The 27,231-nt window shown below is 32.4% G+C and overlaps 2 protein-coding genes across 3 annotated transcripts in view; both read right to left on the bottom strand.

Moving 5' to 3' along the window:
- Ctr1a (Copper transporter 1A) overlaps positions 1-25,774 on the bottom strand; it is a 315,878-nt gene extending 290,104 nt beyond the window's left edge. The window contains exon 1 of the mRNA XM_064220941.1: positions 25,767-25,774. The gene's annotated coding sequence lies outside the window, so the exon portion shown is untranslated. The remainder of the gene's footprint in view (positions 1-25,766) is intronic.
- Positions 1-27,231, bottom strand: part of Gaba-b-r1 (metabotropic GABA-B receptor subtype 1) — a 199,561-nt gene that overhangs the window by 121,714 nt on the left and 50,616 nt on the right. The window lies entirely within an intron of this gene.

The raw sequence follows: 27,231 nt of genomic DNA, 5'->3' as shown, positions 1-27,231 counted from the left end.
TTCTTAAGAACACGCCTTAAAATATCTTTAATATTATGGAGATACATAACCTATAGAGCCGAGACGTGTTGTGGATGGCGTGCATCTTAACCGATGAAAGCGGGTTTAAATCCAGGCAAGCATTACTGAATTTTCATGTGCTTAACTTGTGTTTATAATCTTTCTTGTGGTCGGCGGTGAATGAAAACATCGTGAGGAAACCTGTACGTGACCTTCAATTAAATTCTGCTAAATGTGTATACACCAGCAGCATGGTGGATAATCTCCAGACATTCTCCTCAAAGAGAGAGAGGAGGCTTTAGCCCAGCAATGGGATATTTACAGGCTGTTACCCTTTTACAAGACCTATTGTTATTATTACGGAATTTATTAATGAATAAAAACAACGATTCTGTTTACGACAAGGTGGGCTTGCCGTGACGACTATTTATATACTAACCGAGCGTTGGTCTTCCTCCTCCTTTAACAAATATATCCTTATACGTGTCTGGCAACTGTGGGAGAATTTTATTATTGGTCCTCGTGATACCCTCTGTGATTAAAGTTGCCACAATTACAGTAAACAGCATCGTGACTATAAGCACGACGTGTTAATTCATTTGCGCAATTCTAGTTAGTGAAAATCTAATAACAACTGTCGAATCTAATTGTCTCTTTAATTGATTTTACGCTGCCAATAAATGATAAAACTGTAATTATTGTATGTTTTTTATCGCTCTATGTTCATTATGTTTTATAGTGAAACTTATTTAGGATCGCTGTAGATTTGAAACTCGCTGAAATTAAATTTCTTCATGACAAAGAGACAAAGAAAATATAATTATTAAATTTTTTTGGAGTTTGAACAATGTTACTTAGCTTCTCAGTATAGTGGCTAACTAATTCGACTCCGTAAAATTAAATCAAAGTATACTTTATTCAAGTAGGCCCTTGCGAGGACTTTTGAATTGTTCCTTTTTGAATTAGATTTAATTAAGTTTAAAGTAACCACCGGTTCGGAACGTAGATTCTACCCTCGAGAACTGACAAGATACTCATTAGTTTAGCACTCTTTTATTCGATCATTAGGATACATAAATGTTCGAATCCTGGGGAACGTCAAAAATGCAATGACCATTTTTCAAACATTCTAAGAATTTTACTTGGTGCTAGAGCTTTGTGCTAGCCATTTTGGGTTGGTACCACCCACCCATTAGATATTCTACCGTCAAACAACAGTACTCAACGTTGTTATGTTCCATTTTGAGCCAGTGTAATTTATGCACAAGAGGCATAATATCTTATTTACTAAGGTATGGTGGCGCATTGGCGATGTAAGGAATGGTTAATATTGTTTAAAGCGCCGTTGTCTATTGTCTACTTATAAAAAAAAATCGCAGCACGGAGCCACTCGGAGACGCCATAACCCCATGCGACGTAAAGCACGTTGTCAGCCCTGTATCCGATGTTTTATCCGGATCTAGAGAGTGCACTTGTATTTGCATACACGCTTATGTTTTATAAAGCTGGGTACGAATTAGACTCGAAGTCAAGTCACTTTGCTCACATTCGAGACTTCTCAACCGCTACTGAGACGCTCGGGCACGAGGCAACGCAACTACGGCCGATTTTCCTGTTTTTGTACGCCACAAAACATGGCGTCAAAAATGATAAAGCTGAACTTATATTTTTATTTCAGGGCCGGAATAAGGGTCTACATAAAACATTTATATTCAAGAACAAAGAAACGTTTATTTTTATTATTGAGATAGATTACCAAAGAGACACTGTCAATACTTTATTAGTCTATATATAACTATCTTGCTAGTTGTTGTTTATTGTTATTGTCCTATTTTTAATCGCAAAATAGTTAGTTATTTTAAAGTTAAAAAAATATATAGTGATATTTACACAACGCGAGAAACTGCTGCAAACAATATTGGAATTCACGTCTAAACTACGAAAGGTAAACGCTCACCAATTCGATTCTTTGAGAACTGTCAGAAAACCGACAGCACATGGATATAGGGGGCAAGGCTAACAAAGCAATATGGTGAGCTAAAAGACTAAAAGAGAGATTCCTACGCACCGCTACATTTTCTGTGTATTTTATTACTCTCCATTGTAAATGTCAGAGAATTTTAGCACAATGAAATAAAGTATTAAACGGTGACAAATGAGCAGGAGGCTCACCTGATGGAAAGTGACTACCACCGCCCATCGACATCTGCAACACCGGGCTTGCAGGTGCGTTGCCGGCCTTTAAGGAATGAGTACGCTCTTTTCTTGAACGTGTCCAAATCGTATCGGTTAAAATTTTAAGGAGATTTATTTTTATTTTTATTTGATCATACAATAAAGGTTTTTATGATAAGGGGAAGCGGACGGGCCAATGGGGCACTAAATGATGAGTAGTCACCACAAGATAATTCAACCATTCCTTAAATCGACAATACGTTACTAACCTTGGTCCCCGCGATGCTATTTCCCTTGTGCCTGTAGTTATACTAGTTCACTGGCTCACTCACCATTCAAACCCGAATATAACTGTACTAATTATTATTGTTGGAGGGTAGAATATATGATGAGTGGTATCAATCCGACGGGCTTGCAAAAAGCCCTACCACCAAGTATATTTTGTGCTGAGATGTTATGTGTATACATAGTAGTATTATAATGTTTGTGTACCTCCCTTAATATATTACAAAATATAAACTAAGGATGTATGTGAATTTTGTAATTAAAATTTTCTGATTTGACATGTCTTGCTCTTAACTAAATGTTTAATTTTTCCTTCTTGAGTGTCCATATCGAAATATCTATAAGATTAGCATGCCTGTTAAATATATCTATTTTGAGTATAGGAACATGTTAAATATGTTAAGAAACTTGAAAATATTTTTCAACTCTAAAATTCTTAACAAAACTTTATGTTTTCATAAACATGTAATTTTTTATGTTGCTTAATAGAACCTTATTACAGTTTTACTAGAATTAATCTCTTAAAACATTTGATAATTAATCTTCATTTATGCTACGTAGAAAAATTATTAAGCTATCAAAATACTGAACTATATAATGAAGGAAACCTCTTAGATTTAACTAACCGTTTTCTAACAATTTCACTCCCACCTTATTATTTATACTTTCAATAAATCACAACGCTAAACGAACTCCACCCTTTCAATAACTTTTGATTAACTTATTATTACACTAGCGAACCGCCCCGGCTTCGCACGAGTGCAATGCTGAAATTTAATAAGTGTATGTATATAAATGTCTTTATATACAGCGTTCACAACTTTTTTGTCATTAGATAATGAAAACCGCTACACATTCATTTAAAATCACTCCTCCTTCCACTAGAATCACTCTATATTAAAAAAAAACAGTATTAAAATCTGTAGCCCAGTTTTTAAGATCTAAGCATACACAGGGACAGACAGACAGCGGGAAGCGACTTTGTATTATAGTATAGTGATGTTTGTTAATCATCATTTAAATAAAGTACTTATCTTTTTATCCCATTTTTTATTTGACAAGTATTCGTTCAAAATGTGATTTAAGCAGCGTATGTCATACATCGGTATTATTTTTGGCAATTAAAATACGTAAACTCAATAGTAATTTGTTATTTCATATATATATATACAATATAGACGACCGTATATTAACATAGCAATTTAATTTTCTTTACAACCTGCCTACTGCTTCGTTCCGGTTCCTCTTTTTTATAGTATGTAGGTAGCTGGACGGGCTATTGGGCCACCTAATGGTAAGTGTCCAAGTCACCAAGTCCTAAAGACAATAGCTAGAAGAAATATTAAATATTCCTTACCTTGCCAATGCGCCACCAATCTTGGGAGTTAAAATTTTATGTCCCTTATGCCTGTAGTTACGCTGGCACACTTATCCTTCAAACCTCAACACAATTACTGAGTATTGCTGTTTTACAGTGGAATATTTGATGAGTGACATACATTTCGAACTGGTGGTAGCTGGTTATCTATTTAAGTCATTCTTGTAAAGTGACGTAAGTGATTAATAGTGTCAACTTCTATAAAGTATATTTTGAATATTTTATGTTCGATAATTTTATTTTCAAATTTTATTATGATGACAGATCTATCCGTGAAATTGCACCTATCCAAGTTTGATCGCGGCAGGTGCAATAGAGTGTCACTATCTCAACCGATTCTCAAATCAGTTTGATCTGCGTAAAATTTACATTATTTTATTTTACAGAGTTTTGATCTCTTATTGAAATTAAAATTAATTTACCGTTACAAAATTGTATACATCTTTTTATATTAAATAGATTTTTTTTCTTGCGCTATTTTTTTCTCAAACAGTATTAAATTAACAATACTCTGTACTCTCACAATAATTGTCATTTTTTTTATGTTGTTTTACTGCATTAGATATTAACACTAACCTTAAAAATATAAAATAAATATTATTTTAAGCGTAAGCTATTATTGGTGAGGCAAAATATAAACAGTCTGCGAAGGAATAAATATTATTCAATTATATTTATTACAGAGAGTTTCGTTTTAGGTGTTTCTGTATTTGTAGCATTTTTCTTCTTTCGTTTATTACGAGTTTTAGGCGTTACTTGTACCACGCCCTCTCCTCCGTACTCTTGTTTCAGACTCCATGGGAAAGCAATATTGCCGATCCCTTTATCCTTTAAATCCCTTACTTCATATTTATTCCAAACGAAACAGCATACATTGAATCTGTTTTTACATCCTGGGACTTCAGTTAGTTGTCGGTAGCCGGGGCAAAGCTTATAACTAATGCAAATGCCGCCGTGACGCCAGCACGATGTGGAGATCATTGATCCTATTGAAAACGATCACTGCTTAAAATATTCCATTGTAATATTAGATTTGATATATTCAAAGAAAAGTTAAGACTCGTAAATGCGGGTAACAACCTCTTTCCTTTTGAAGGAGAATAGTTAGTGATTGTTCCACCACGATGCGATCGGTTGTTCGATAAATATACGTCAAAATGTTGTCACATAATGTCTCAAATACAAACACAAATTAATTTTATGAAAAATTCAGTGGTGAAATCGTTGTGGCTACAAAATCCTCTCATAAAAAAATGATAAGCAAGAAGAGGGATTGCAGAAGGTCAGAGATGCAGCTGCTATTATTTTGGAAGATATACGCTCACGGCGCTATGAAAGGAATAATTATCCACCTTCAGATGATTTTTTGAGAAAACTAGAGATCATAAAAGTAAGGTAAACATGATGTTTTTTTTTGCAAAATTTTCAGAAAGACATGTTCTATAAATTTGTTCTGATCTAATTTTGTGCTATAATGAACAGAAAAAAGTTATTAAGCAAAAAAGAAAATTTTTGAGCAAATTTTCTCACTTTTTTGCTTATAACTTTTTAAATTTTAAGTTTATGTTAAAAAGTAACATAAACATAATTGTAGCCACAACGATTTGCTACAAATTATATTTTTACAAATTTTCCGTACAATTAATAGTTTCCGAGATATATTTAAAAATATGGTTCCACCCCTTTTTTGAAGATTGCGGGCGCGGGACAAATGCGACAACCCCACAAACTTGGGGTTAAGGTTGTATTGACACCCCTACATGTCCTACAAATAAAATTGCGTCCTCTAGAAAATGTTCAGTCAATGTAACATTTCAATGGACTATAAATACTGTTCATTATATAATACGAAAAAAATTACAACATGAAAAAAAAAACAGCCTTCCATCTACGTCATAACAATATCTGTTTGACATGAATGCTGGAAAATTAATGACTTTCATTTGTTGCGACAGATTTTGGCGCGTATCAATCAATTAATATAGGGGATTTCGGCAAAATGCGTCAATTTGGGGCGAAACACAATGCGAGATAAATACGGAGGCGTGTTTCTAAAATAAATGTCTTCCCATATATTCATGAGGCCTCTGAAATCGTGTGACGCAACACATTTGAATATGTTTGTTCTTTAATATATATAAGGGTCTGGTTTGAGACCTATATTAATAAAAATAAAAATTAAGCTTATGAATAATTGAATACATACCAATTTAAATAGATTAAAATTGATTTAAATAGACGTATTTTTATAACACAGATGAAATGCGCCTGTGACTGAATAAACAATACATTGAGAACATCAAACATAAATCAGATTTTAATTTACTACGAATATTAATGTCGCTACTGCATTGTATACTCACTGCATAGAAATACAGCTACATAATATTTATCGATGCAGAATATTTTAGAGGTGGAAATACAGGATTCTAGATCACTCGTCGTATACTATTTGCAAACACCGGTGTGGTATCACGGGAAAGGTAAATGAAGGCATCGAATAAACTCACTTCGAGACGGGGCAAGCGAAGCGAGCGCGCTGTGATAAGCAAGCAATTCCGCGCGTAAATCTTCGTATTCTTGGTCTACCGAAAGATCTAGGTTGGCGTCATTTCTTAAAGAAGTTATTAAACCCATTCCTGAGTCGCCGCTGTCATCTGAATCCTTATCCGCCGCAAGCGATCGAAAACATATTAAAATCAGCAGAAAATGCAACATTTCTCTCGCATTGTACCTCGAGAGAAAATAATTTCACATCAATTTTATGTCCGGCTCGCTTAACAGAGGTTTTTATTGAAAATGCATAAATTCCGATGATAAGCTACTTGTAGTTATTCGAGAGAATTTGCAATTCCCACACGCAAGTTAAATGGAAACATTTCATATCGACGTTTATGTAATCACGATTTCTGAGCGTTTAATATTAAAAAACGTCGTACTTTATAATAAATTTGTTATTAGTAAGTTTTTAAATTTGCTTAGCTCTAATATAATAGTATATTCAAGTTGCTGAAGACTGTGCTACGGTATAGCGTTTGAAATAAAGTCTATTATTATTCATACTCGACGTTAATTTGAATTGGAACTATAGCAGAATGGTTAATGAATTCCTGCAAATCAATCCTTCAGCGTCTGGGCGTGTAAATATTAATTAGCAATTCAACACTGTTACTGTTGCCAGTTCATTGAATATAACTGTCTTATTATAAGTTATATATTATATGTAGATATGCAATTTTACGTCGGAATACATTTCATAACATAGTGACATTTAGAACGATAACAAAGATATTGTATTAGTTCGTGACGTTGATTTATATCATATCATTTAAATAGTAAATTTGAATATTTAAAATATGTTTCTATTATAATCTGTAAAGTATATGACGAATTGCAAAATACTTATTTATCAGTTTTTCGTGTAAGGGCTTTGTGCAAGCAAGTCTGAGTAGATACTACCCACTCATCATATTATGTTCTACCTGCAAGCAGGAATACATAGTATTGTTGTGTTGGAAGGGACCGTCTTGGTTCCCAGTTCTTAGTGGCCCTCAGTAGGTGTATAGGCGATGTAAGGAATGATTAATTTTTTTACGTGACCACTTACCATCAGGTGGCCGATTACTCCGTCCACCTACCGATACCATTAAAATTAAGGTAAGTGTGTATTAAAAATTAGCTGCATTATCTTAGAATATTTTATTGAATATCAAAGTAAAAAGCATTTCATGTATCTAAGAGATCCGTCACCATCGCTCATAATGCAATGTAGAACTGCAAACACAGCCGGCACTCTGATAAAAGTTGGTCATTTGTTATGTATGAGTTACATTCTTTATGTTCCGTAGCTGTAACTACAATGAAAGTAAGAATAGTCAGCTTCTCTTGAAATTGTACGAAGATTTAAAAAATAGCTCTACGTGTTTGTTTTTTTTTTTTTTCAAATATTGTTATTAAATGATAAATCTAAACGAATATAAAGGTGTTGGTTTGTTGTTTGGCTTAAGGCGCTAATCTCAGGAATTATTAAATACTGTATGTATATATATATATGTCCTTCCGAAAAAATATATTTCAAATCAATTTTTTGAAAAAAAAAAGATCTAAATAACTCCCGCTGAGTTCTTCTCGGGTCTGAGGTATTTTTGTCGGATCTGGTAGTAGATTTTTCGTCAATAAGCGATATTTCTATATGGATTACAAATTTTTGACTTTGACTTTAACCTTGTCGTATTTCGTAAAAACCTTGTACGTTTGTACCGTTGTGAGATAAAGCAGGGAGAGGAAATCTCTTCCCTAAGATTGAACTGATCGTTCTTAAGTGATAAGACCGAATTTCATAACATCTGTTATTTTATTTCATTTGTTTTACTGTAACTTTAGTCTTGTTGCCACTACTATAAATATATATTATAAGTTTAAAAAAAGAAAAAGGCTCACTATTGGGATAAGCCCTTTTCTGGAAGAAAGGTTTTGAAACAAATTCCATCATGCTCCTCCAATGCAGCTTAATAATAGCATACATACGTGGAAGAAATTCATTGAAATTAGACAGATACAGGTTTCCTCAGGATGTTTCCTTAAGAACATAGAAATTCTGTAGGCCACAGGATATAAGCCTAGCGTTTAATCACTTGGTCATCTGGTCTCCTATTCTAAATACAATACATAAATAACTTACCGTGAATAACATAGTATATGAACATTAATGTAAAACTTATATACGACCCACAATCTCCGCTTGGGACTATATTATCTCTATTCGATTTTATTTTCAAATACTCGTATATTTTGTAAAACTAAAGAAGCAGAGCGGTGGAGCTGTTGTTATTCCATTACCATGCATAGCCCGGGGTCGAATGTAAAGTATGAGCCGCGAATACGGAGAGTATTATCTATCGACGATGCCACAGAAATATCTTAGCAAGTAAATACGACAACGCAAGAGGCAGAACCAGTGGATGAATACAAAAGAGATGGGAAGTGGGTTTTCAAATGTCGTTTGTTGTTGTTATTGTTGTAAATCGGGTCATTGTACGCTGCGAACTCATTCTAATAATGGACCTCTTGCAGTTTTAGAGGAGAATAAGAGAGTTACTAAACTTCTTTATTAATTTAAAGAAGTATCTATCTCTAGTTATATATATACAGACAAACTGTGTACAAACTAAAAAAAACTTACTTTTATCTAAAATAATTATCACAGTAACTAAAGATATAATAATACATATGAAAATAAAAATATAATTTATTCAAATAGGCTTTTACAAGTACTTTTGATTAATTTCACAGAACCGTATTAAGTAAAGCTACCAGCAGTTCGGAATGTAGATTCTACCGAAAAGAACCGGCAAGAAACTTAGTAGTTCTCTTTTTCAACATTTCTAAAATGTTTCTAAAACAATTTAGTTAAATACGAGTATATAATATATATTGACAGAAAGTCAATAAGTATTAACTCCACGCTTTTTTGTCATCTACATAATCTTGTGTTAAGTAATATTCTTTATTAACGTTGTTTTTTTTATGAGATTGTTTATTCATGAACATAGAAATATTAATAATAATAATGGAAAATTAATAAACAGGTTGAATATGATTGAGATAAAGCAGGACGTACATTTTGACAGGTAGTGAAAACGTTTCTCTGCCCCCATAAAGTCTACTCGAATAAAGAACACAGATACTGCGTTAAATGTCGACGACACGCAAATCCGATCAAGCTATATGGATTATCGTTTCAGTGAAACATAAATATATGAAACGTCATCCACTTGAATTATTAAAGTCGTGGAATCAATCGGACCGGACGTAACCTTTATAGCCAATAAAAAGCTATTTGAAGTTCATGTTCAAAGGCTAGGCCATTCTTTATAATTGTTACAACAATGGATAACGTGATGGACATTTTACCATTTATAACTTAAATGAGAGCCGAAAAAGCCCAGTTATTAAAATATGAGTTTTGTAGAAATTAACTACCTACGACTTTAAGTAATTACTTCTTTTACACAGGACCGGACCGTAAGTTAAGAGGGCCATGGGTTACCACTACTTAGGGGCCCACCTACGACATATCTAAACGTAGACTTGAATTAAATGAATTAAATAAGTTTGATTAATTGCAGGACTCGCAGGATTGCAAACTATACGATCTGTTTAATTTAATAAAATTATGGATTCTTTCGCATTATCGTCTATTTTTGACTTTGACTTGACTTAGCTGCCCCCCCCCCTCCTCGTATCCTCGGGGCCCTGGGCAGATCCAGCTTTTACAGAAGATTTATGATGAATGTATTGTCTATTTAGATAAAATAAGGGACGTAGTAATACTAAAATAAGTATAAAATATGTAAAGGAATACAAATCAAAACTATATTTGCAATTGAATCAACTAAAACCGTGATTTATTCATTAAATCTGAATTCATATTTGAAATACCTTTTGGTGATAATTAAACGTAGAAGCCCAGTAGTCGCTTGCGATATTCTATTGCTCAATTTCGGTCAGAGCGGGTCTTAACAAAAACAAGCTAACCGCGCTGGATATAATATTATAGCGCACAATGCGTGTTCAAAATCTCTGTTTTCTTTTATAACCTAATAAAACTACGATCTGGCATGCCTAGAGTGAGTTCCATCGCAGACCCAACAGCTTTTCAAGCTCTTCGAGACCCTCTCGTGACACAGTTAAAAACTCCTGTGGCAGCAGCGCAATATTTTTAAACACAACAAATAATAATAATAATTTTATTGACTGAACTATGAACCCAGGATCATGGTATATACAGACCTAAAAGCTAGCTACAAAACCGACGAGGTTTATATTGTAAACATTACGTGACAATTGTGGTGACCTTTCAGTAATTGAATAGACACGAGACAGCCTTTGTCTTGCAACTTGTAACACCAATGCGTAGACGGCTTGATCCACTGTTTAACAAATCCATGCATATATTATTTATACGTATTATGCTTTGAATAATCCCACACGGGGAAGATATATGCAATGAAAATAGATGCATAAATTGACCTCAGGGGGTAATTTGGTATTCGTTCATTTCACTACAAATTTAGGTTTAAGTTGATTAAATTAAAGGTACAGCGACGGTGACGCTGAGCCTGAGCATGCATCTATCTCTGCATCTTCTACCGAATTTTTCACGGAGAATGTTCCGAGGAATTGTTTGGATTAATCCTGGCTGCTGAATTTCACCTTCGGACATCTCGACAAAACTCTAAATTTCACCCGCACCACCTATCCACAACAGCGCGATTTCTAAGACATTTTCTGCCTCGCACAACCACTCTGTGGAATCAGAAACCACCGGTTTTTCCGAACCGACTTGGGAACCTTTAAGAAAAGAGCATACGTTAAAGGCCGGAACCGCACCTGCAAGCCTCCCGGTGTTGCAGATGTCCATGGGCGGTGGTAATTACTTTCCATCAGATGAGCCTTCTGTTCTATATGGATCAGAGTGTTGGGCTATAAAAGGAATGACTGAAAGACAATTGCATGTGGCGGAGATGAGAATGCTGAGAGGAATGTGTGGTGTTACGCGAATGGATAGAGTAAGGAATGAGTACATAAGACGAAGTTTGAAAGTGGCACCGGTAACCGAGAAGCTATCTGGAAACCGGCTGTCTTGGTATGGGCATGTTATGCGGAGGAATGAGGACCATGTTGTGAGAAAGGTTTTGAGAATGGATGTGGATGGATATAGAAGTAGGGGACGACCAAAGAAACGATGGATGGATTGTGTGAAAGACGATATGGTTAGAAAGAATGTTACTTGTGAGATGACGTCCGACAGAGAAGTATGGAAGAAGAAGACATGCTGCGCCGACCCCAAGTAAAATTGGGATAAGGGCAGGAGGATGATGATGATAAAAAGCAAATTTATAGAACTATATTCTCGAGGAGTGAAAAAAGTATAAGCTTGTGTCCTTCCCCGGAACTCAAACTATCAACATACCAAATGACATCTAAATCGGTTCAGCGGCTTAACCGTGAAACATGCAGAGTAACTTTCGAAATTATAATATTAGTAGGGATTGCACACTATTGCTTAGCTTGAGTAATAAAAAATGATCACATCTAATCGAAAAAGTTACTTCCAGCCGGAAATTTAAAAAAAAAATATCATAAAGTGTACATTTTATTTTTGCAAAAAAATGTTTACATACTAAAACTACATTTATAAAAGTCTCAGATCGGGTTATTTCTAAACGTATTAAGTTAAACTCTTTAACACTTTATATTATATGGGAACTGTTCTTAAACTTAACATTAATATAATCAACAATATTGTGCAAAAAGCCACAGAATAATGTGTTGAAGCCCACCTTGAATAAAAACAGATTCAGTATTTAAAATAGAAAATGCATCATTTTAGGGTCATCTACAAAATCGCGGCTTTATAACGAGGTATCTGATTAATGATTACTAAGACATGCTCAGTCAGAATAAACAACAAAGTTTTGCTAAAACCGTTTTTCCAGCATCATCCTTAATTGTCTCGAGTCAATTCTGTCAATCGATTTTACTTCGAAGACAAATGACAAAGCGGTAGGAAGATAATGATACAAAGGAAAATCAACAGAAAAATAATTAAATGCATAAAACGCTACAACCTTTCAGCGAATTAATCATCGAGCGGTTTGAGTAATTTTGGTAAAATTTACTTTGAATTCGTTTTGAATTTTACTTTTTGACTGAAACATGTTTTATTTCAATTACAAGATTCGTTTATACGTATTATGAAACAATATATAATATGTGTATTTTATATTAAGATTCATTTATTAGTTTTAGTTATAGATTAATGTTATTTTATTTATTATTACAGAACCACCTATCTCATATCGTAAGAGTTATCACCTACGCCGTTGGTTGCGAAGAGATTGCTATGTAGAGATAAGGTCGCCAAATTTGTCTGCAACTTCTATTTAAGCTGTCCCTTTTTTTTCCTTTGTGGTGTATAATAAAGTATAAAGTATAAAACAAAATCCGCCCTCCACGATTCTTAAAGAAAGTTTAGGTGTAAATTGGTAATAATGTGAAGATTATTGTTGAAGATGTCGGAAAAAATCATTCTGAATGAGACGTTTATTGACGTGAGTCTCGTAAACCAATATAGTTATTTATACTATGACATAAACGTTTGATGTGGAACCTTATTCTATCCACAAAAAAGCCAGGATGGGTAGCTAGCATTAGGTACATTTTTTTTTACATTAGCAGCCTGTAAATTTCCCACTGCTGGGCTATGGCCTCCTCTCCCTTTGAGGAGAAGGTTTAGGTAATGATTATCTAAATATGTATATTTGTTAAATGCCCAGAGCATATTATTTTCTTACAAAATTAAACCGCTTATAAAACAAAGAAATCACTTACAGCTTTATCTATAAATGTGCTTTTGAAGGGTGATTAGTTAAACCATGCGTCTTCTGCTTTCCAATGTTAAGTCACTAATGACTGAACGAGACAAATCTATTTTTAACTAAACACCTTCGAAAAGACATTTATAAAAAAGCCGTAATTTTTTTTATCTTAAATATTAATTCGATATTTATTTCAGATTTACTAGTTTTCAAATAAGAAAATAAACAATAATAATAAAATAAATACCGCAAATCGAATAGAGAAAAAAGAATAATTAACATAAATAACAAACACATAACGTCGTGTTATCCAAAAACGCAAACAGAATAACATATTAATATCATGTTTGGACCCTTTCTGCGTACGTTGTTTTTAATAAAATCCGATGAGTATACGTTTTCAAATCTGCTATGAACCTCGCTCCCCAAACTTGCTGAAATGGCTCATGCAAATTGTATCCAGCGCCATTACCTGGCTTTAGGATTGTAACACACTTAGCCGAATTAAATATAGTGTACTTTCTACGCTAAGGATTAATTATATATTGAATACATTTGTCTTTAATTAAGTAATGTTTAATAAATTTAATTAGGGTTATATTAACTTGCAAGTTGTATTAAGATAGAATAAAATTGAATTGACAGAAAATTGCAATCAAATTTCATGATACGTATTATGTTAGATAAATAGTCTCGAAATATAAAAATATCTATTACCCAGTAAAATGTGATATTATTGAAATAAGAACGGTGCGGTCAGTTTAAGAAATGAATATCTTTCTTTACACCACCAATGGCTAGGAAACTAAGATGTTACATCCCTTGTGACTTGCAGTTACACTGGTAGACCCTTCAAATTAATGTAATGCTGCTTGGCACTAGAACATGTGACGAGTGGCTGGTACTTAACCAGAATGGTTTTCATAAAGCGCTACCATCAAGTATTTTATGGGTATTTACATTGTATGTATGTGTTCCTACTGCAAGAAAAAGTATTTGACAGACTTACAGCTGCTTGCGAAAAAGAAATGTGGCAGCTCAATAAACGTTGCAAATATCATTATAAAACGAGTAAATTTTAATCGTAGTAAACCTTGGCGACTAATTTTATTTTATTACCGCAGTAACATTAAGACGCGTTGTTAGATTAGGTTTTATATACAATTATATTTATTATAAAATGTGTTTACTTTATATAACATAAAGATAAGTATAAATTGAATCTACTTGTAAAATTTATAAGCATTTACTTTTCGTTTTTAAAATAAATCCACTTATAAACTAGATGCCCGCTTTAATTAAGCGAATGTTTACAAGTATTCATTAGGGTTACTTTAAATTAATTTTGAGTTTTTTTTATAAAACACCAACATTATAATTATTAATATATTTTTTAGATCCCACTTAACATATAAGCTTCAGTATATCTTATTATTTATTAAAATAATACTTTATGTATAAAGACGACGGGTTTAGGCTCGGGTTCCAACATAGGACTGATTATGAAATGACTATGAATACTAACATCATTGTATATCTGGTTATTAAAAAGCAACTATGCGAGTTTCTTACCGTTTCTCCTCGCTAGAGAGTGAGACCGAAACGGCGGTAGAGTTGAAATATTGACGACACAAAAATGCTTTATTGTAATAAATTACATTTAATTTGATATTTTTTTGTATGAAAATGCTAATTAAAAATGTTTGCATGTTGAATAATTTCACCGATTGAACTTACTTTTGGGATCGATTTAGAAATATTTCACATTTCTATTTCCAGAATGACAGAGTCAATTGAATCTTTCACCCTTTATTTTCCCCTTTTAGAAGATATATTTCCAAAAATCTCACAGCTCCGACGATATACAAAGAACCTCGTCTTAAATTTTTATATAATATTCTTAGTTTAAAATCCTAGTTTCAGGAGCTCGGGGTATATATAATAAAAAACTAATAATAATTTTTAAAATGGGAAAGTGAAGCTGATTTCAATATATACATGTGTGAAAAAACCGGTGTTTCCAAGGGAAAATTGCATTTAAATACTATTAAGCTTGTGTTATTATTCAGTCAATTAACATTCAAGGGTTCTGAAGTATAAATTAATGTGCAACGCGAAATTTGTACTGTATTTCATCTACAGTCAATCGGCGGATCAACTTTTATGATTGATTAATATCGTATCGATGAATTCGTAATATTAATTCGCTAACATGATTTATTTTGAAAATAATTCAATTAAAATTACATCGTATTACTTTCAACTGTACTACAACTATTTTTTATATACTTCGTATGAGTAAATGCTATACAAGTTAACTTTTTCCCAATTTGAAATTAAAATTCCAAAAATCCTTTCTTAGCGAATGCTTACGTAAAATATAAATCTATATTCCAAATTTGAGCCTTGTAGACTCATTAGTTGTGGCTGTATTTTGATCAGGACAAACGATATTACAAGTATATATATAATACATAAGTTGGGAATATATTATTACGCAGCCGGAGGTAAGTATTCTTTGTTAAAAACATCCCACGGAGAGACTCGACTTAAAAGTTGAGTTCGCTGTTGTGTTTAATCTTAGCTTTATCTGTTGTTTTCCAACTTTAGGTAAAGTAACCACGCGTTTTGTTATATTGGCATTTTTAAACCAAAATAATTTCTGTAAACTGTCGTATTATTTTTTTCACTTCAAAAGTATTGAAGTATTCTCAGCAATCAGAAAAATATCATGAATCTTTAAAATTAAAAGGATTATAATTGATATGCACCAAAAATAGAAAAGGACCTAATATTGATCCCTGTGAACTATCTATTCTTAGCATAAAATTCCAAAGATTTTATTCCATTAACTGAAACATTGAGTGTGTATTATGTGCACCATTTATTGTACGTACACGTGTAACAGCTCTACATAGCTTCAATACAATTGGATGGGCAATGCGCGAAGGCATAATAAGGACAAAAATAATATATATTTCAAAAGCTAAAATAAATTTTAGAATTTTTTTCTACTCTTTCAAAAGTACTCGTTAATTTTTTAGTATGTTTGAATAAAAATATCCAAACAAAGAATCTTACCCATTTTAAAATTAAAGGTTAATAGCTAATGGTATTCAATATTTTTCATAATTGGAACGAAGTTCTTTTATGCGGCTTATATCGTGACCCCTTCCAAGCGAAATATCTTCACTTTCTGTCTGTCTTCCTATTGTATACAGTTTTATACATTATTAATTAAACTTCTTTTATTAATATTTTACATCACCAAGAAATTTAAAAAATTAATAATTATTTATTAATTAATTAAATAATTATAAAAAATCAATGTGATCGTCATGTAATTATTCTTAGACGTTGTTAATTTATTTAATTGTGACTGTTATTTAATACGTTATATATAGGTTAAAGCAACTTCGTTCCAACGCTCGCTTTTTTTGTTCGAATTGACTCTGCGCACTTATTCTACGAGTACGATGCCATCAACGGGGTTTGTGTAATAGTACCATTACTGTGTCACAAACCTTTACGAACACTATATCACGAACGACACCCGGGGGCATGGAACGCGAACAAAAACAAACTACTGTTTTTGCTTACTATGAAACATCATATTACTTATGATATTACGAGACACGTGTATCCGACAATATTATATTGCATCTTTACCAAGAGCCGTAAAGACAAATAATAGTTACAAAAGTAAAAAGTTAAAGTTAAAAATGTATATAATTACATGTAAATGTAATATTTTTTAAGAAAAATATAATATTTTAAACCGAAATACTCTGCTACTGGCCTTAAGCTTTCTTTCGTATTTTATAATATTTAATAGCATAAATAATATTTCCTGCGGTACCGAGCAGAAGAATGCTATTGTATCGAAAATTGTTTAAAGCAATAAAATGTAGCCTCTCTAGAAGATTTCACAATATCAAATTCCTTAAAACTTTGAACTAGGCATCTAAAAGTTTAAGTTACAGAGGTTGAGCTGAATGAAAAATGAATAGAACCATTTATTGTATAAGTTTAAAATGGATTACATTACTACCTTTGAGTTGCGATTTTCTTCGTTTTCAGTGAGTTTTATTACGAGATAATACGTGATACTACTAATAAAAATACAGACAAAATATAAATGAACCCTTCAATAAAAATAATAATTTGAATTTATAAACTTAACTATGGGCTAACTTTAAAATACAAATTGATACTCCTAACTTCTCGTCTAAGTCTTGCCAGTTCTACATAGAACTACAATCTCCCCGTCTTATTTCTCGAAATTGTGGCAAGTTCGCTTTTATTTTAAATCTACAATTCGAAGGCAAGCAAAAAAATACGTCAAACTGAGGTAAGTTGTTATTTTCGCTCAGATACATTGTCGCTGCAAGAAATTTACACCACTCCTTAAATCATGGGATCTAATATGTTATATCCTGATGGCACTAATCCCAGAATCCCACGAGTGTTAGAATCGCACTGACTTACTCACTCTTCGAACCGTATTATAGTAATTAGGAGTATTAATGAGTGGCGCTAAATACTAGGTCCAATGGATTGTGCCAACCAGATGGGCTCGCACAAGGCGGTGTTTGGCCTTGTTGGAAAGTTCGTTTTCAATTTACTCCAGTAATTCCACTAACATGGCAATTTTAAGTCACATATCCATAGGTTTGAAATGTATGTAAACTCTAATGTTCAGAATGAAGACATTAAAATACGTTTGAAAGAATGCTTGAGGAAATCCTTAATGCATTGGGCGTGGGGGCGGAACATATAAGCCATTAGCACTGGATAGACTAACGCGAGTGCTTGAAAAGGCGTGGGGCTTAAAGTGAAAGCTTGGATAGCTTAACGATAAAGATATTGTTTTAGAAAATAGGTACCAATAACAAATGACATTGGTCAAAGGTAAGGTGAGAAGCAAGTAATAGGTATAACTAGCTATTTATTAACACGCTTATATTAGCTTCACTTGTATGGAAGAAAATCTTGGAAACTTAATTTGACCCACTTGCCGGTCTTCGATTAGGATGAAATTTTGCACACGCTCTGAGTTCTGATGACAATACATGACTAGCTAAGAAACGTCAACAAATCCGATATGGGGCCTACCCAAAATGGCGGACTGGCTGTTTGTAATCCATCCCCATGATAAGGATATCAAATGAAAGGGTTTGCTGTCAGGAATACGAAAAAAATAGACTTAAATCCAATATGGCGGACGTCCAAGATGGCGGACAGGCTATTTGAAATGCACCCCCATACAATGGTTATCAAATTAATAGGTTTGTTTTTGTAATTTTTAGTGCGTGCTAAAAGCGTGTTTTTTAGTTGCTTAAACTATTATTATGCTAATTATGACGTCCTTCGGACGTCTGTCAGATATTATGATTCGATCATAGTGATTATTCTAAACGGAAATTAGCTAATTGGACAAAATATATTATGGCATGCACAAGTGTGCACCACAAAAATGTTAATCTATGTTCGTGCACACTCTTGCATTCCTTCCTTCCGCCTTCCTCTGTTCCGTTTCTATTATAATTTAATGGGACGATAATCTGACAGGATTGCGGCATTCTGACAACACCAAAGACTTTATTTGCTTTCTGAGGTATAGAAATGTAAACACAACCTACTTCCTAATTTGGTCCGAGAATTTCTTTGTCCGCCTTAGAACTTATCGCGAGATACTTGAGATCACTAGTTTAATAAATTATTTAAAACCAACTTTATTACCTGAATAAATAAAAAAGGCTATAAGTGTTCATCTAAATAAAACTTAAATCTAGCTTTATACATTAATGGATTACATTATTTGCAACACTAATGTACGCTTAACTATCGCGTGTATAAAACAAGAATACCTCCCGTGCTATTTACGTGAGTTTAAAAGTATAATGCATGAAATAATTTTAGATCGACCTCGTGACTTCCTTAAGGGCAGTTCTCATTCGTGGGCAGTTATAGCTTATTACAATATAATTTATTTTATTTAGAATCTAATATATTCGAATTCATAGTCTTGGTCACTTATGTATACATCTACATTTAATAAAAAATCAAAAATAGAATTTAGAAATGGATTTCATAAAAAAACGTCCACGTAACGATATCGCCAATATACAGGCAGATATAAAAATAACAAATTTTATTTACAAGTACTTTCAAATTTTCAATTGACAGGCATTATTTAAAATATTCCTGATTCAAGTTATACTATACACAAGAATATCTTAATCGTGCTTTCTAGCTCTTACGGTCTTTTGTCTATATTATGGATCTTAATCCTGCTGAATCATATCATTGAGAATTCCAACTAAATGTGTTCTCATTTAGTTTCGAAGTTAAATTAGTCGCTCAGTTCACGTGTGGCTTGCAATCTGTATGCGTGGGGCGTAATAATTCGGGGAGCGAGGTGCTAGGCTATGTTCATTCTGCTACCAAGGGACTAAATGACTGTTGACGTACTCGTATAATTTCTAGCTCACTTTAGCACGTAATTGACGAATGGTCAACTAATGGTGACTAATAAATGCGACAGTAACTCTGTCTCCTCTTCAAGCTTAAACTGCTGAACCGATTTCGATGAAATTTAGCTTGAGTCAAGGTGAAGGGCATAGGCCACTTTTTTTACTTGCCCCTTCGAGGGGGTAAAATTAGTGGTTACGGTTGATCCGAGCCGAATGATCAGCTAGTATTATAGATAATTGTATTTATTTAGTACATTTTATATAATTGATGAATAATTCATGACAGAAAAAAAATGTATTTATATTAAGTACTTTCTTGGAACATTAGGATGCGAATAAGAAAACGTGATTACGTCATCAGTACCAAGATTAGCACCATTTTTCCATTCAATCACTACCCAGAATTTGTGAACTTCAATAGGCATGTCATCATTTGACACAGTCATTAAATGTATTAGAATTCGATCGATTAAAAATAAAAGATTAGTGTCTTCAATTATAAAATAACAACCCGTAGAAGTACAACTTCTAGTTAAGGCTTACATCTCCTCTTAAGGATAAATTATAAGAGGTAATCGCCGAAATTGAATTAAATGGACAACACAAAAGTACAACAGAACGATAATTAAATCTAAATAAAATTATATAATATGTTTATCTATAATTACTAAATGTTCGCACTTTTATGGTTTTCACCTTTACCACATGCGCAGAAACGTAATTACACATTGAATTCAGAAAGGATTAGGACGAAAGACGTGTAATTCATCAAATAAGATTAAAACCAAATTGGCCAGACCCAGCTTAGATAAGTTAATTCGGTGTTAAAATGAATATTTGCCCAAATTAGACAAACGAATAAATGATATTAATGTTTCCTTTAAATTTGGATTTAATTTAAATTCGAATAGTTTTTGAATCAATAAGCAAAAAAGCAATACCGATGCGAAAGCTTTATTACTTTACCGAAAACTATTAGTTATTACTGGTTGTTACTAGTTATTATTAGTTATTACAAGTTATTACTGGTTATTTCTAGTATTTCTTGATAAATTAGTAGTGTTTAATAGATTAAATTAAATTGAATCGGTGATAGAGGTCTGTGTAAAAGCCCCTCTGGATATGTTCCACCCTGACATCTTATAATTTCCATTCAAACAAAAATACTTAGTATAGAAGGCTTAAAAAGCCAATGTAGCTACAGGAATAGTGGATATAACAGTATTATAGGTTCTAGGATTGATGCCAAATTGATGATCAGAGGGGTAATTAATATTTCTTACAGCACAGATGAGCGGTGGTGACCACTTACCATCAGGAGACCCATTTGCCAGTCTTTCTACCTAATTTCAATTTAAAAAAAAAACAAGAAGTACTAGTTATTAATAGTGTTTTTTACAAAATTAATATTTAATAGTAATCTCAATAATTGAATTTCAAACTTCAATTTCGAATTTTAAAAAAATAATAAAATTCAATAGTTTCATTGTTTTGTTTTATATTTTTTTGATGTTACACTCGCATTTCAACGTTGCTGTTGATTAAAACTGTTATGTATTAAAGGGCATTATATAATCGCATTCACTGTATCATTTTGAAAAGTTATCAGCGTAGTGGTCTGCGGTCGTAAGCCTTAGCGAAGTATGACTCGAACTCGATATTAACAAGGAATTCTAACTAAATTTAGCCTTCTCGTTTAGTCGACAAATCGTATTAACTGCTCTTAAAGTTCACGAGGTTCGCAATTTGTGTATCTAAGTATACGTTTATTAATATTTAAAGTGTAAATGATTTTTGATCACTTTACCTTTAAGACTAATTAGGATTATGTGATAATATATATATAAATTATATGTACATATTTATATGTTTAAAAATATAAATGTTTTTAAACATATTTAACTATATGAGTATATGATACGTTTTTAAGTGTACGGTCTTTTAAATTAATAAGTGCTTAATAATACTCAATATTATTAAGCACATAGTGATGTCTTTATATACTAAGTCTCCTTGTTAATTTATTTTATACTAGCTGGTGCCCGCGACTCCGTTCGCGTGACTTTAAGCCACAAAAGTAGAGGTATTATATGGTTGACATATTTGTGTATCTTTGCGTCTGTCGTGGCATTGTATATTTTTTTATTGATTATGATTTTTTTATAGATGCCTTATTGAAGTATTTTTTCATCGATAAAAATCAAAACTCAAACAACCGAACGTTTTAAATTTATAATATAATCTTGTAATATTAAAAAGTTATGATGTATTTGTCTAACTGCGCATGTATATTACACGATATTACACTTAGCTGTCGGGGATTAAAGCATAGATTTTTTGCAGCTGCGAACACGCGACAGAGCCACACAACAGCCAGACAGACATAAATTATAAAAATCATATTCATGTTTGTAGATGGGTATCTATAAACGCCTATATATTTGGGTCAATAATATATTTTTTTCAAATATCTTCCATGCACAGATTTCGATCAGTTACGATTTTATTATATGTGTAGAAAACTAAACTAAAGGTTCACACATTTTTCTAACAAACAAAGTAAAAAATCATAAAGCTAATTTAACTATCCATATAAACATACAACCAAAGTTCAACCTAACCTACAATATATGCTACTACCCTATTAATAATTAATATAAGAATACAAAAATTCTAAAAATCATATTTTTGTGATCTATTGCGTTATTAAGAAATACCCCCAGTACTATTTTTTCTCAAATATCTTCCAGTAAGTACAGATTTCGATTAGTTACGATTTTATTTTTATGTTTGAACTTATATATTTAATTGATTATTGATATTTTTTTCCTTAAATAAATGTTGTTGCTAGCAACTTTTTGTCTGAATTATAAATGTTATATGTCTATCTGCAAAGTTTGTTTTATAACAGAAACTTATTTGTAATAAAGAAAGTACGAATTTCGCACTTTAATCAGATCGTCTTGACGTTTAATTGGCGTCAGTATATCTTATCACGGAGTTGCTCGAGGCTTCAAACTTTAGCTGGAAAGCTATTCTCGATAGCAACACGGAATCCCAGCTTAACTTAGTTCTGATATCGAAGTTACATAGCTAAGTTGATCTAATAGTTGAATTTGTTTCTAAATTTATGTCGATGTTTTCTTATCTTTATAATTAAGTATCAAAAATAAAAATTAGCCACGTGTGTATACATGGACCTGCATCGGATCTGCATTGCATCAAGCAGCCTGGTGGAATAAACTACTCATCTTCTAGTCAAACGGTATGAGGTACTTGCCCAACTGTGAAATATTTACTGACGGTTAGTCTGGTTAGGTTAGGACACATATCGACGTTGAACTTAATTTAAGAAATAAAAATAAGTAAAATAATAGTTGAGTTATATGCCAATTCCTCGCGATAAAATCCAGAGGAAGAAATGACAGTGGTCTAGAACTAATGTTATGATTTCAACAAACACGAATTAAAATCCAAAAATAATACATAATTAAAAAATTACGATGCAAATGTGGTTGCCTACTTGAATAAATAATGTTTTGATTTTAATTCTTAAACCATCTTCGGAAGTTGCTGTTATTATGATAAATATTTATTGGTTCTAATTTATAAAGAAACTTCTCACCGAATAATAATTTAAAAACTTCAGCTCAAAATGTAGATTTTAAAAAAAATCTACTATTCTTTAGATAAGAGGGATGTATTCGTGTTTTTATAAATCCTTTATTGCACATATATAAACACAAAAAGCGAGCTAAAAGCATTTTGCACCGAGCGTAACACTTAAGGGAAAATAATATAAATTCTTTATTTCTTTAATCACGGTATAAAAGACAATAAACTAGTAGCAAAAATACAATAGTGGCAATACAGATATTACTAACGAAAAACAACTCAATATAGAATCGTAAGATAACCTTCAATAATTATATTGATGAAAAACATATAGAAATAATGATTAAGCTTGAAATATTGATTCTAACAAAGAGTACCTGACAACTATTATGGGTTAGTTTAAGGCTACGGATGGGACGGCAATTTGGTACGACCGAAAAGAGTTGAGACGCAGCACCAAAGTCCTTTAGGTTAAGAGAATCTTAACAGTGCTAACCTCCAAACTTCCGGCTTCAAGTGAGAATATCCTAAAAGAAAAAACGTGGCCGTTACACGCCCGGCAGATGTGAAGCATGTGTGCAGAATTAAAGAAAACCAATAAAATAATATAGAGATTCGTTTGTAAAATAAATATATTTTTCTTATTATTATTATATACAATTATAATAAATAAGCCTCGCAAACACAGTGGCAATAGATAGCGACGGCGAAGAATGGATATGACGTCATAAGAGACTGCTGTGTCGTCTACCGTCACGGCATACGCGTCTGTGTAACCACCAAAGCGCACCAATAGAATGTTTTACGTCAAATCTGAATAACTTTTGCCCCAATCCCGGTTTTGTATTAGCAGCTTTAATAGCGAGCAAAAACACCACCTAAGCAAATGGTATTAGATAAGTCTGCGTTCAAATACTTCTCTTGAATGTAATGTTCTTCTCCAGGTAGATTATTCCAAAGGCGTACAGTAACTACATTGAATAAGTTAGCCATAAAACGATTCAAACAATCGTTTGACTCAGAACCCTAAAAACGAATTGCCTATTACGTAACCGTTGGAAACGCTTACAATTACTGTGAAAGGAAACCATGTATAAAATAGTTTCAATAAAAACCATCGATCTCAGACACAATAAATCAAATCGTTCACAAACAACAAATGGAACGTATTTGGTTTCGTTATTGGTAACAGGTATCGAAATTGTTATTTACACGAATACCGTTACTAGCTTATTTTTGTTATCTTATACGCAGAACGAAAAAGATTATTCCGTCCTTGATAGCTCACGAGAACATGCATATCTTATCTTCAGATATCTTAAAGGAATATTGAGAAATACGTACTTTAGCACGTATCTATAAATGTAGCCGCATATTGTAGATTTATTTGTCGATAGAACGTTCGGTTTGTAACAAGAATATATTGCAGTGTGTTCATTTATTGATCAAATAATTAATATAAATAGCTTGTTGACTTACTCGTTGATTGATTAAAAAGCTTCAGTGTAAGTTCTCATACGAAAACATTGAAAGCTAGTGCTCGTAAGTTTTGGCATCGGCTTTGACGAGCCACTCTTCGATTCGGAATTTTAAGCGAAACTTTTTGTGCCCGCATATTGCAGAATTTTCTCGTCTCAAATATTAAGCCCTGTATTAAGCACGAATACGGTTTTTTAAATTTATCAGTAACTAAATTTAAAGCTCATATTGAAAATATATTATTATTAATAACGTATATTTTTCTACAACGTTTTTATGACGATGAAGAAGCGTTATTGTGATTCTTATATCTTTATTTATAGTAATATTATAAATGTGAATGTAACTGTCTGTTACCTCCTCACGCTTAAACCCTGAATCAATTTAGATGAAATTTGGTGCAGAGATAGTTTGAATCCCGGGGAAGGGCATAAGCTAATTTCTCTGATTCATTCCTCTAGGGGGTTTGTGTGCTATAAAAATTTATAAATTTCAAATTTCAAGTTCAAATATTAGAAACTAATCTAATTTTAGGTATACGATTGATAAAAAACTCTCAACTAGAGATTTTTTTATTGTAGAATCTGTATTTCGAACCAATGGAAACTTAACATATTATTTTATCTTTTAAAACGATGTAAATGTCTGCTTGAAAAACATATGATTGGGTTGATTTAATTTTACCATAAAGTCTAAACTAAGGAAATCCCATAAGAATATTTACGAACGTATCACAGTCATACTATTATTCTATTAACCAAATGGGTCGCGATCAAATCACCGGTCACAAAAGCCGTGCCAATAAAAGTCCAAGGACTTGAATTTATTGCTACTTTTTAGCATATGTAACGCTCATATATGTGCTAATGTTTGACCTAAATAAATATTTATGGATAGTCGGTTACTTAAAATTATATAAATCAGTATAATATTCTGTGGTCCTGTTGTAGGATTTCAAAGCAAAACTGTAATTAATTTAAAACTTGATTCAATTTTAATTATAATTTCAGATTATTATACTTCTAACTATATGAAAAGGGTTTGGTGTAAAATAGGCGGTGTTCGATTTTGTAGCCCTTCGTCCTTTACTCTCAACGAACCTTTGATGATTATAATATTTTGACGTTGTAATTGTTCATTTCAAGGTCATTTTAAAAGTCATAAATTTATTTGTCGATATACTTAACATTTTTATTATATCTACCTAGAAAAATATATACTTAAATCAAGTCAAGAGTTAAGAGAGTACTTTCGAGGAGAGATATTCGTACTTGTACGATAAAATTACCCAAATTGATAAGCTTAGGTTAAAAGGGCTAGGCTTTGTAAATTGAAAAGATCGTGAAAATTATCAATATCCCATTGAAGGTTCTACGTGAATCAAAGATCTAATACTCGTTAATATATAGATTATTAACTTTAATCATTTTTGAAATTTTATCGGTATGGTTTTTACAATTTATAACGTTTTCATTAGAGACAGTATTTTCAATTTTAGCTTTAGTTATTTTAGCCTATTAAGGTTTTTTCGCATTTTTCTATTAGATAATTTATATCATTTAATATCAAAGATAAGTGCGAATGGGCATTTAACAGTTTTTTTTATCCGAGGCCGATTATGATCTCAGCTTCTGATATTTTGACTAAAAATAACAAATTGATTAAAGTTAGTTTTAATGTAACTTGGCTGACTTTCGCGACGTTCACGTCAACTGCAGGAGATTAGATACATTTAAATTATCCACTTAACTTTGCGACTTTAATTATAAATGCTGTTTAGTGAGTGAGTTAAATAATGCTCTCGTTCTTCTAAATTTTAATTTATGTATTTTACTTCGGGCTTTGTGCAAGCCTGTCCGGGCAGGTTCCATTCAACAGATATTTTACCGACAAACAGCAATATTAGTATTGCTGTGTTCTGGTTTAAAGGGTGAACCAGTGTAAAAGGCACGAAGCACATAACATCTTAACTCCCCAGGTTGGTGCCACAATGAAAATGTAAGAAATGGTAAATATTTTTCACAGCGACAATGTTTATGAGCGGTGGTGATCACTTACCATCAGGTGGCAAGTTTGCCTGTCCACCTACCAATATCATAAATATATATTATATCAAATCAATGATGAAACAAAGAGAGAAATCAATGTTTAAATGAACGCTAATCAACGTTTTAAAATGGGTGAAGTGATTAAATATAAAATGAAGTTAAAAAAATATATACATTTGGGACCATTTTAAGTTAAAATATTTAGTATACTCAATTACACCAAAAGCCTGAGCAAATTTTCAGCTCGATCGGACGGGGAAAATTGGTTTAAATTCCGTTTCAAGATTTAACCCATACTTACAAACAATTGAAATTAAATAAATCTTTGTAAAAAAAGTCTTGGTCTAAAAAATTAAGTACTTTAAGAGTTTAGATGTCAAGTTATAGCGCAG

Source organism: Vanessa tameamea, chromosome 5 (assembly GCF_037043105.1).
Source record: "Vanessa tameamea isolate UH-Manoa-2023 chromosome 5, ilVanTame1 primary haplotype, whole genome shotgun sequence".
NCBI classification, from domain to species: domain Eukaryota; kingdom Metazoa; phylum Arthropoda; class Insecta; order Lepidoptera; family Nymphalidae; genus Vanessa; species Vanessa tameamea.
This window is presented reverse-complemented; position numbering and strand designations above follow the sequence as displayed.